Genomic DNA, 12,399 nt, shown 5'->3' with positions numbered 1-12,399 from the left:
TTGCAGATTTTGACATACATAAAATAATGACAGATGATAACAGCTTTCACTGGTGATTTAGTAAAGAGGTACAAAATGCCACCTAAAACCATGTTCAGGTTAAGCTAATAAATTCCTAAAGTGAGGCATTAACATATTGTGTTCGTATTTTATTTTTTACATGTTGAAATGTTACCATAGTTCCCCAAAACCTTACAGTTAATTTTTACAATGCCATGCTGTGTGTTTATATCTCAGCTAAGGATGAAATTAGGATTGAACTAATAAAACATAGGTAAAGGCCTTACTATGTCGCATGAATCATGATGTATACAACCTTTGGAGTTGAAGTATGTTAAATGTTTTAGATATCACCTTTTTCTTTGTGCGTGGCTGTTGTGAATGGACAAGAACATTACTGTGTAATCTGGCTTTCTTTATGGAACAAATGTTTCTGCTGAACATTTCTTAAAGGGAAATTCAATGTTGAAAGCTGCTCAGCCTAAAAAAAATGAGTAAAAGCTAAAGGCCTCTGCCAGATGCATGATTTTAAAATAACAGCTATGTAATGTCAAAAAGATAATCCTTTTTTTCCTCGCTGCAAATACATATCAGACAACACAAGGTGCAAAACCAACAGACTTTGCAAATTACTGCCAAATACGTGAAATAATAGAAACCCAGAGCATTTTCCCCTCTACATTTTTAACATTACTTGTCTTAAATAGTGTTGTTAATAAGAGCAGGTCAGATAGCAGTGCATGTAAAGTATGATATTCCAGAGTAACTTCCTATCAAACAGTGAGTATACTCTGCTCCTTCGATCATCTGCCGACCCACGCTGCAATCCACTTGCAGGTTGGCCGTGCTGTCAGAGGATTTGGCTTCTTCCTAGGAAAGAGCTTTGAACAAACACCTTTCATTTCATCTGAACTATTCACGGTAATTGACTGCTAGCTGATTTAATCGAAAAGCTGTTAGGAATTTTGTATCTGTATAGCTCTCACTAATTGCAATCAGTCATCTAAGAGCTCAGTCCAGCTTTGGAGGCCAATTCAAGTTTTGTCACAGTAAGAAGGGTAAGATTAGACTTTATCACATCTCACCGCATCACATTTTATGTTTATTTGAATCACACAACATTTGAGATCATCACTGGATTTTTTTTTCCTTTTTTTACTTATTGTGATATTAATCTAGTTCTTTCCTGCAAACCGAGCTGCCCACTTGGCAGCGTGTCCATCTCCTTCCCTACAGATGCAGAGCACGGGCGATCGGGGGATTCTGCCTTCTCAGTTCCGTGGCACCATGGGTTGTCTGGTCACTGTGTTGTAAAAACACGCATTTGTATACTCAGGTCCCAATTACGCCCAAGTTGAGGTCAAAAGGAAAATCATACTGGCTGCAGGATCAGGCCCTTAATTGTAACACACTGTGTACATACAATATTAGGCCTCATGATACCGTGAAGAACGAATGCTTAGAGTTTTGGTGTGTGATCTGAAGTAATATCACTGGCCTGATACTGTGGCGTAAAAATTAATACCACTGAATTAATGAACCCAGAGCTTCAGAGTTCTGGCTGATGGAAGTCGTGGTAATTTTTATTTTGACAGAAACAAATAAGGCATGGCAACGGACAAGTGGGTTGGAAAAATAGGGCTTTAGGTATGGTTATCAAATATAGACAGGATACCTAAGAAAAGGCAGCATAAAATGGAGGAGAAGAAAAACCATAAAATGGAGGAGAGGACAAAGCTCTGAGCGGTAGAATTACAAAGTTAGAGACCAAGGCTATAAAAAAGGATAATCACCCAAAAAAAGGTTAGAAATATACACACATGACATGATCACGTTACAGAAATTTATTCTTCAACATCCCCTTATCGTTTATAGCATATTGAAATCTATAAATGAAAATCTAGCTTTAAAGGCAAAACAACTGCTAAGGATTCACTGCAAGATTATGTGGTACATGTAAGTTTAACTAGTTTTCATCACAAAAGTTATATTTTCAATTCCCCAACCCAACCTTGCAGCCTAATTTTTTTTCTTTCTTTTTCCCTCCAAAAAGGACTCGAGATGGATTCAGACTGTCAGATTGCTATCAGATTTTACTGCTTGTGCATAGTCTATACACATTTTAAAACCCTGTTCATTATCATTTCCAAGAGGAAGCTAATCTGTATACTGACTAAAGAAATTATGAAGGAAATGCATTAATATTTGAATATTAATTAACTGAGAAAAAAACCTACCTCAGTCCATGCAGGTTAGTATTTTTTACAGCTCACGCTTTGTTAGTCAAGACAAAATAATGCAACTGTCCAAAATGAAGGGAAATCACTTTGCTTGTGCAGAGGACTAATTCATAAAATTTCAGAGTTGGCATAAGTATTTCTGAAAAGTTTCACATTAGCATATTTTCTTCTGTGTATCGCTCCTCACAGAGTTAAAAGACATCATTTAAGATGATATTCTGGTGTCAATTTTCTGCAAAATTATTACTGACTTCAAGAGTTTCATCCACACATTAATGGGATGCCCCGAGAACCTTTCTTTTAAGTCAGTATTGAGTCTTCTGTATTATAAAATATATTCCACTGAATAAAATGTTTGAAGCAGATAAGAACAATGAAGAATAAGCAACTGTTTTCTACAAAATGTATTTTTTGCTGGAATCATATCTGAAAAAAAAATGTGATACTCATGTATCAGTCACTGACATGATCATAGCATCAAAGAAAAGGAGTCTGCATACCCCAAAAGGCCCAGGAAAATTTCTCTCATGTCACAGGCACAAAAGTGCAATACAGTAAAAAGATACTACCTTGAACCAAGCCATTATGTGGATTATTTATTTGGTATGATTGCTGTAAACAGTCCTCATATCTGGTGAAAGTGCAGTACTTGTCACTCATTTTAAAAAATATTTTATACTTCCAGAATTTTTTGCTACGTATTAATTTCTATAAATGCATTGTTTGTCTATGGACAAGGACTATTCAGCAAGACATACTTCGTTTGCTCACAAATAGTTCTGATTAACAGTTCAGGAAATCAGCTTTTTAATTAAATATGTGAAAGCACTTGATTTATTTCAGTAAAGTAAAATCTACAGTAGCTGAATGCATTTTTGATCAGGTATTTAATATTTCTTATTCTCTGTTTAACCTGAAAAACATTTTTGCTACTAGGTAGTATTTTTGGAATTGAGTGACATTAATTTAGTAAAAAAGAAGGAGGACTGATCTATTTACCTGTTCATTAGCTTTATTCTGACTTGGTTTTATCTTCTATTTGTCAAAGCTTGAAATATTCTGATATCCCCCTCATACATGACAAGAACCACATATTCTTAGGCTGTAAAAAAAATTAAAAACATAGAGCTTTCACATTTGAATTATACGCTTTTAAGCTATTTGTATTTCAGTCATTTCTTTAAGTACTTAGGAATAAAGGCAGCCAGAGAAGTACCATTTGTTTAAAACATTATCGGTCCTCTGATTTCTAACAATTTGGGAAAAATCTTACATATTATAAAAGTTCCATTTCCCCTTATTTTACTAGAACATATATCAGATCAAAACTAAAACAAATAAAAAATTAAATTAATATTTTATTATTTCTTCTCTAATTAAAAAAAAATCACAGGGAGAATTTGTATACTTTATGTCTAAGAGCAAACACTAAAAAAAAAAAGAGTAATAAAAGGATGTAAGGATTTAGGCATGTGAGCAAGCATTACTGTGATGTTCTGGACAGTACATCCTCCAGGACGGCAGCTTTGTCTTTTTGTGTGTTTTAACATATTTTAAAGTCTTTCTAATTAAGTGAAAGTCCTGTATTTACTGAAATTCCAGTCATTCTCTCTCTCTCTCAGAGAAATACAGCTATGTAGTTCATAATGTGTTTGCTCTTTCCTAAGATAAAACTCTAGTGTCTTTGCCTAAATTTGTGGGGATTTATAAATGAGGCCTACATGAAAGATGCCGCCTTTAACGTTGGAGGGAGAAATACAAAGATTGCTGCTGCTTTAGTGAACTACTACTGTAATTCCACGTCTAGTCCTGTGTCACAGATCAACATAGTTTGTCATACTCACAAAAAATGCTAGGAAATGCTTTTTTAGTGATTATATCGGTATTTTCTCTTTGTAAGCAACATTTATTGGTAGTAGATTTTAAATGGAAAATTTTGCTGCTTTTCGAATGACCTGACATCATTTACAGATACTTCGAAGTTGTACCTACTCTTCATGCTGCTCAGGCAGCACACGGATACAGACGTCACACGTAGTACCCAAAGTCCTTTACATTTAGCCTTATTTCTTAAATTTATTGAGAAATGTCTAATCTGTACGTGCTTTTAAACAGTAAACCAAATCCATCTGAAATTTGTCAATGTTTTAAGTAAGCCTTTTTTTACATGTTTATACACTCGGTGGTAAGATTGTAGCTTTGCTCTTGGAAGCCTGTAAGGAGGATATTATGCTCTATTGTCAAGAAGCATTCACAGTCTGTCACATTAGTGCTAGAGATGTGTATAGAAGAGTAATTATTATAAGCTGACATCCAGCAAATGTAAGTAAAAATAGATAAACCTCAAAGGAAAATTAGGCTGTATGTTTTAGGTACTATTTGCCTCCAGATGTTTAATATCAGGACACTAAAATGTTATTTAGCATAGCACCTAATTGGTAAAATAATTTTGTATTTGTATAACAAACAGAGATGTGATTTGCTTAGCTCTGCACTTAGTTAGCTTCTTATCAAGGTAGATAAATACAATGAGTTATCAGTAATCCAGTATTTAAAGAGATGCATGGTATAATATTTTTAATTCTATTCATACAGTTCAGCAGTACCAAGCAGCAAAAGTATTTAAATCTCTAATGTAATGTGCAGTTTTCATTAACAAAAATAAGATGGAACAGAAATTACAGCAAGCAGGAGCACTACGTAGCATTTTTTGCTAGAATTAATCCTGCTGTTTCATGAAAACATTTGATTCTGGTCATAAAGCAAGACTTGCATGCCAAAATGATAGATGCCTTAGAAGAACCTTTGATAAATAAAATCCTGCAGACCTTGGCATTCGCAGTTCCCTTTTGGCAATAGTGAGGAATGGCTGAGTAATAGTTAGGAAATATACTTATTTAAGATGGTTTATTGCATCTACAGATATTAGGACTAGATCTGCAGCTAGTGTAAATCAGCATATCTGCCTTCAAATTACTTATATTGCTTTGTGTCAGCAGAGAATCTGGCCCATATCCATTATCTAGAGGGAATATCAACTACTACAAAGCATACTTATCTAACCAAAAGCAAACGTAGTGTGCGTAGCTCATTGATGTTTCTTGTAACACTTATGTTAACCTTTATAATGTGATAAAAATCTGGCACAGTTATGTATGGTTGCAAATGATCTTGCTTTGATAATATCAACAATTATAAATTAGCATTTATCGCTTTTAATACTGCTTCAAATTACATTGATAAAAGCTGAACTTGATATTGATGAGACGACTAGTAATTTAGGGCCTTGCTGTTACTCTAATTAACTTTACTGGGAGCAGAATTAGGCCTTTTCTGTGAAACATCTGCCTATCAAAGCAGTACGGAGTTTGGGGTTTTTTTTTAGTATAGTGTATTTTTTTTTTACTCTCTTTTGGTGAACATATTTCATATCTGGTGGCGACTACATTTTACAGAGCCAATAAGTTTAGACTCCTGGCTTTTACATAAAACCAAGCCTGTTACTCAATCCAGTAAAATCACTGAGAGTGAAGTTCAGATGCAGGCATCTGCAGACTCCAACTTAAAAGTTGTAGCTGAAAAGACTGCCCTGTGAGACTCAGAATACTAGAACAAACCCTGGCTCATTCTTCATTTGTTTGGCTCAATTAATGAAAGAGGAAGTTTGCTAATTATCAGAATTTTCAGCAGTAAACACTGGGTCTAAGTAGTATCTCAATTAGTGATTATAATGCTGCAACCATGAGCCGTGTTCAGCAGCTGTTCCAGCAACAACTTACAGGCAAATCAGAGTATCGAAATACACGGAATTTTACATGTGCTGAATCATTTCTATAACATCAAGTTTATTTCAGGTTATTGAAATAGTTTTGATATTAAAAATACAGTTGTGGTTTCTGCCCATTTTTAAATGGCAAATGACATTATGGTCAATCTGAGAAAATAGATGCTTTGCTGACTAAATTTATTTTGTTGGCAACACCACTGAAAACTACGAGTGTCCATGTACTGTCTGTTTCATGCAAGATTTATTTGTTGAGAGAGAAAACCCTGATGGTTGGTTAGTGAATTAGGTCAATAAGCAGTAGGATAGTGATAGGGGAGATTCTATTGCTCTTGGGGATTTAGGCTTCCTAGCACGACATTTAAATCAATAGGAATCATCAGCTACTCTAATCTGCCCGTACCAAATAGCACTGGGCCGGAGGTGGTGGGGAAAAATTGGAAGAGACCCTGGGAAATTGCCTTTTTTCCCTGAGATATGTGTTGTGTAGATGCTTATAAAAATATTTTATCTACTTTTACTGTATGTGCATTTTTATTAAAAACACAATGTATTTCTCAGGGTAACAGTAATTATGATCATCATTACTTTGTATTGGTGCACTCATAGAACTCTTCAACTATTTTTGCAAATGCATCAGTAACCTGTCAAAATGTATACAAGAAAGAGGCACAGGGCAAGAAATTCCCATTATAGTATAAACAAAACGTTAAGATTCTGGCTTGCAACTGCTGGTATTAGTTAACATAATACAATGTGGATATAATCAAAATGATAACAGAAAGGCAGAGTTGAAATTACAAAGCTACGTACAACCAATATGGACAAGTATAAGAAGCCTATATTTCGGAGGTAAAGTGAACACTTTTTTCCCAGTAATAATTCACATTGCTGATGATACAAACCCAGAACTAAGTAAGTGCATCAATGAGATGCAAGGACAAATCTATACTGTTTTCACATCCTATATTTTCACTGAGTATATTTTGGGAGGTGAATATATACTGCCACAGCAGCACTTAGAAAGCTGGGAAACTTCTAAAAGAAAGTTTAACTTCTTGACCTATTAGTAGCAGTCAAATGTAATTTAATTTTGGTCAGTTTGCTATGTTAAATTGTGAATAATATTTGTTATATAGGTGATAACAATTTTAGACAATATATTATAAATGGTGCATCATTGAAAAAAACTTAACTCCTCTTGCCTTGCGCATGTTATGACCTAAGTGAACCCATCCTTTGTTTAAATGGTTGTATTTATTAAAATGATCTTTTCAGACAAAAGACTATCTTAGACCACCATTCAAAATAAGCATTAGATACTCCCCTTCAACTCCACTATATGCTCACATAGGAACATGTTAACCTTAGAGAGCTACGTCAGCTGGTAACAGACATTCACTGACGGCGACATTCTGATTCCGTCAGCCCGGAAGCCTGCTTGCAGCACCTATGTGGGATGTGTATTTGTTCACTCAAATGTTGTTGCCGTTATACCATTTTTACAGCGATAAAGTTCCATTGAGGCCAATTAGGAACTATTGGAGTGGAGAGTGAGCAACAAATTTCAAAATTTGATCCATCATTTCTTGGCTGTCGAAGCCCGTGCCCATCTGTTCACATGGCAAACAGCCCGCTTGCAAGTTAGCTGGACCTTTCCCCTAAGAAATGAGTGACAGGCAAGAACAGTTCAGTTACTCTGTGTAACAATGCGAACAATTTTTGTTTTTTTCCTGCAGGAAGTGTGGTTCGATATCTAGGAGAAGTGGGCAGCATTTGCCTCCTTTCACTTCACTGTATTTTTTGACATATACATTGTTAGAAATGGTTGAGTGAAGGAGGAAAGAAAATCAGGGGCTGGTTGCTGCCAAAAAGACAGGTTGTATTGGAACAGGTGCTTTGAAAATCTGTGAAAGCCAGCTGAAAGGTGTCAAAATGTGCATAACATGAACCAACGGTTCACAGACATTTTGTGTGAATTTGGTCTTGTAACAGGAAAGTTCAGAAGGAACCCTCGGCAGAAAGTATCTGCCTTAGGAACAGCCAGCTTAACAGGCATACCCTTGTCTGTACAATCACAGCATGTGTGATGCTCTCATGCAGGAGGGAAGACAAAGGGAAAAAAAAAAAAAAGATTTGCTCTTGTTACATTTATATCCTTCATTATCTTGGAATTGTCAAATCAGGCAAAACTCTATGATAATCTGTTCCTAAAGTACGTTAAACTGATCATCTAGCCTAAAAATAAAAGTAGATCAATTGAAACTCCGTAAGCTGTATTTGGGTGAGCGATTAACTGCAGAGTGGGTGCAGGTAAAAGAAAGAGGAATGCACGATCCTTTTTATAGTACCGGTCAAACTAATGCCTGTGAGCCACACTTGTCCCTTGACCTTGTTAAATGTGGCCCACGTGTTGGAGGGAGTACAAGCAACTTTTCCGACACATTCCCTTCCCACATGTTTTTCCTGCAGTGTGCTACTGTAGATAGTTCTAAAACACATGGGAGTACAAGTGGCTTCCCCACGTGTGTTTAAAACCTAACAGGGCTACAGCAGTCAAAACCACATGGGGATAGAAAAGGAGCATCAGGAAAAAAAAATGCTTTTCCACTATTTGTGCTCATGTTCTTCACGTGCCGAGGGAACACATGGGAGAGCAACAGCAAGACAAAAAAGACAAGGGAGAGCAAGAGAAGAAAGGAAGAAGAAAGAAGCAGACAGAAGCAAAGAAAAAGGAACAAAGCAAGATGGCATTGAAAAGAAAAAGGAGAAAAGACAAGTGAGAAAGAAGAAGGCATTGCAAGGAAAGGACAGGAATTGATGGGAAAATATCAGAGAAAACGATTTCACTGCTTGAAAGGATAAAACCAAATAAGCCTGCCTGTGCTTTTCATTTCACCTTTATAGTCTGCATGCATGTTTTGTTTTAACAAACGTAGGGAGAGGCACCTTTTGCACATTCCCCGATGTCACCCCTCCTTTCATTTTGTCTCCAGATACTGCATCTTTGTTTCTGCTTCTGCTTTCTGTCTCGTTCCGTCTCCTGCTTCCCCTCCCCTTTTTCTCTTCTCTGCCTCTTACAGGCAATGACTGAGATGTAGCATATCGTATTAGCAGAGCCAGTTTTTTTCCCAAACTTGCCTTAAAAATGGAATGCCAGTGAGTATGTTGTTATTCTGTCAGCCTTTTTTTATTCCAAGAAGACTGAGTTGAGACAGCCTGAAGTCATCAACATAAACCTAAGTGAGCATATGGGTGAAATGTGACTTTTGCTCCATGCTAATCATGGGATATGGTCATAGTCTTGATTTCAAGGAGCTTTACAAGAAGTCAGTGCTGAGAAAGTTTTCACTGTAGTTGGTGAAGTCCAAGAGGAACAAATAAACAATCTCCCATCTTCCTCCCACACGCTTGTGGACACACATCTGCAGCCACAGCCTCTCCTCTGCACTTCCCTAGGTGCACCCTGTCAGCTGTCACTGGGAAAGACGGTTCTGTATGTTGCACAGCAAATCTGAGCACACTCACAGGAATGTACAAATACTACGTTATCTAATATTATACACTTGATGTAATTTGGATTGGAATAAAAATGAAATAGCTTTGAACCCAATTTTTATCGGATTATCATTTGATAGACTGTTGTTCGTCTCAGAATTTTTTCCTTGATTTGGGGATGAAGATATTACTGAGTTTTGGCATTGCATTTAGATTTATGATTTTTATGTTTAAAAGCAGAGGAAGACTCTTAAAACATGTATGTACTCTGGTTTTGGCTCCGCTTTCTTTTGGTTCTAAGTCTTAGGCTCTCATTTTCTTTTTCTTGTTGTTGACCCTTTTTAGCTGTATGCCAGGATCTCAAGGTTTCCAGACTAAAGCCAGGAGCTCAGGAGGATGAACGGCTTTCAGGAAACGGTCAACAGCTCTCCGGGTGCAATTCTAAAGGTCATTTGTTATCACATCTGCTCCTGCCAAGGTGTCCTCTCTGAGGCAAAGCCTATCTGAGAGGCTGGAAACCCTGGGAGGTTCTGTGGTAGGATTTTCTCTCTCGTGCTGTATGATGAGACTGAAAAGAGTACATTCATCTGTGGAGTTCTCCCAGTGTCAGGGAAGACTGTCAGAAACCTTTTCCCTCTGCCCTGTTTCACTGTGACCATCATTTCCCAGCCACTGGCCTGACTTAAATGCAAAAAAAACCCCAACCCAGTTAATAGTAGGATTGGTCTGATTTCCCCTGCGTCTCTTGGGGCAGGGTAAAACTGGAGACCATCATTTGGCAGAAAGTCCAAGATTTCTTGAATGTGACTGTAGAAGAAGAGGAGTCAGAAGAAAAAGGAACAATGCTGAGGTTGAGCAACCTGTTAGTAACCTGTTAGTTTTGCTAGTGTTGGAACTTGCCAATGCTGAAAGGTGTTCACACCGTGGAAGTTATGGAGCTGATTGGGCTGGGTGAGTCATGCTGCTCAGGCTTGGAGGAAGAGTCCCGCTTTGTGCTTCCCACCATCCACCCACATCACTAGGATCACCGTGCCACATTCTACTGGAAAAATGCCATACGGATTTTGCATATAGAAATGGAGTCACGCATGCATTTTATGGCAGTAATCTAATTTAATTATTTAAGTTGAAATATTATCATTGCGTCAGAGTCCTCTGGGAGAAAAAAAAAAAGGCAGAATTTAGAATATCCTGTATTGGACCCAAAAAAGTGTTACCTAGTACAGTTTTTAAATAGTCTGTGAGAATAGTAAAATACCCAATTAACTTAAAAAGAGTTGTTATATCAAGTAGATAATATGTGCTTTAAAATATAAGCACATACCAGAGTACTTGTTCACTTAATCTATTATTTACAGGACAATGTATTAGACTAATATTAGGGGCCAAAGTATCTCCTAGCACAAGCTGATAAAGCCTGCTGGGATCTATGTAGCGGTGCCAATTATACCAGCGAATAACTTAGTTTTGTATTTTTCTATATTTAATGGATAGACTACTTAAATTAACTAAACTATGTTATGCATCTGTTCATAGTTTGGAAAAGAAATTTTTGATGTAATTTAAAGAAAGTGAACATGTAGTAGCTTAAAGCATAAACCATTTTTAAGCATAAATAAATTCAGACAAATTCTTTACACATTCTAAGATTTCAGTTCATTTTAAACATCTATATTGCTCTATGAAGGCAATAAAGTCAGGTAAAAGTCATATTTTCTGGAAGAAGCTTTTGTCCTTGTCTACAAAGAACAAGGTGTTCCAGAACTGTTCCACATTGTATTTTACTTTGCAGACAGAGGATAAAAAATGGTGATTTCTGCATCTGTCACTATTCTGCATCTGTCACTCAGAAAATTCCCCCTTCCCTTTTTGGGAAAGTTGCCTAAGGACGACGGGGTATAGCTGATAACAATAATCCATATTTAGGCAACCAGAAGATTATGACAACATTAGCCAGAGTAAGGGAATGCAGACCTAAAATCAAAACATCTGTTATGGTAACTTTAACTTACCCTAGTATTCCTAGATGTTGCAGTGTCATAACTTACATTCCTGCATTGTCTTGCCATAAAAATATACATCTAGACTTGACATTCAACACTAACTTTAAATTAATTTGCTTTAAACTTCATATCATAAAATTAATATTACTGAAGCATGGCAGTTCATCTTTAGACACTAATAGTACAAGTAAGTGATCTTCTACTTGATAGATTGCAAAATGTGTTGTATTTTATCCCTGATTATGAGAATAATTTGATTTGCCTCAGCATAGCTATTAAATAGTTACAGAGAGATTGATTGTAGTGGTATGAAGGATTTCACCATTAATAGTTTTATGAGAGATATTCAGAATATAAACAGATTTCATGGCAGTTCTTAACAGGAATATCTGAATATATATCCTTCCTTTCCTACAACCCATGCACAGCTCGCCATGGAAATTTCTGTCAAAATAGAGATTGCTTGGGCTTTCCTGTGCTTCATATCACAACATGTTGCTGTATCGCCAGCACTATAGCAATGAGGTCATGGCTGCATGTATCATAGGAGACAAATGCTCAGGAAAAAATACTATAATGAACGAAAAGAGGTGTAGTACGTGATGAGCCTGATCCTGTCACGTGAGAGATTTCAGTCAGACGATTTCATTCTGTTAATTTCAGAGAGGATTAGTCCCATCACGTGTACTAGGAAATGTGAATATTACTTCTGATTCTGCCCTCTTTCTACCAGTCACTCTCCTAATTATGAGCAAGACCCAGTGCTGGTAACTTATACCTGCTGTGTAGATTGAATTTGGGAGCATATGCAGTGTCTGCGCTTGGGCTGCCAAATCACATTGCATGTCCTCGCTTCATTTACTATGGTTGCTAG

Source organism: Grus americana, chromosome 2, assembly GCF_028858705.1.
Source record: "Grus americana isolate bGruAme1 chromosome 2, bGruAme1.mat, whole genome shotgun sequence".
Taxonomy (NCBI): Eukaryota; Metazoa; Chordata; class Aves; order Gruiformes; family Gruidae; genus Grus; species Grus americana.
The sequence above is the reverse complement of the archived record's forward strand: the minus strand, read 5'-3'. Positions refer to the sequence as shown.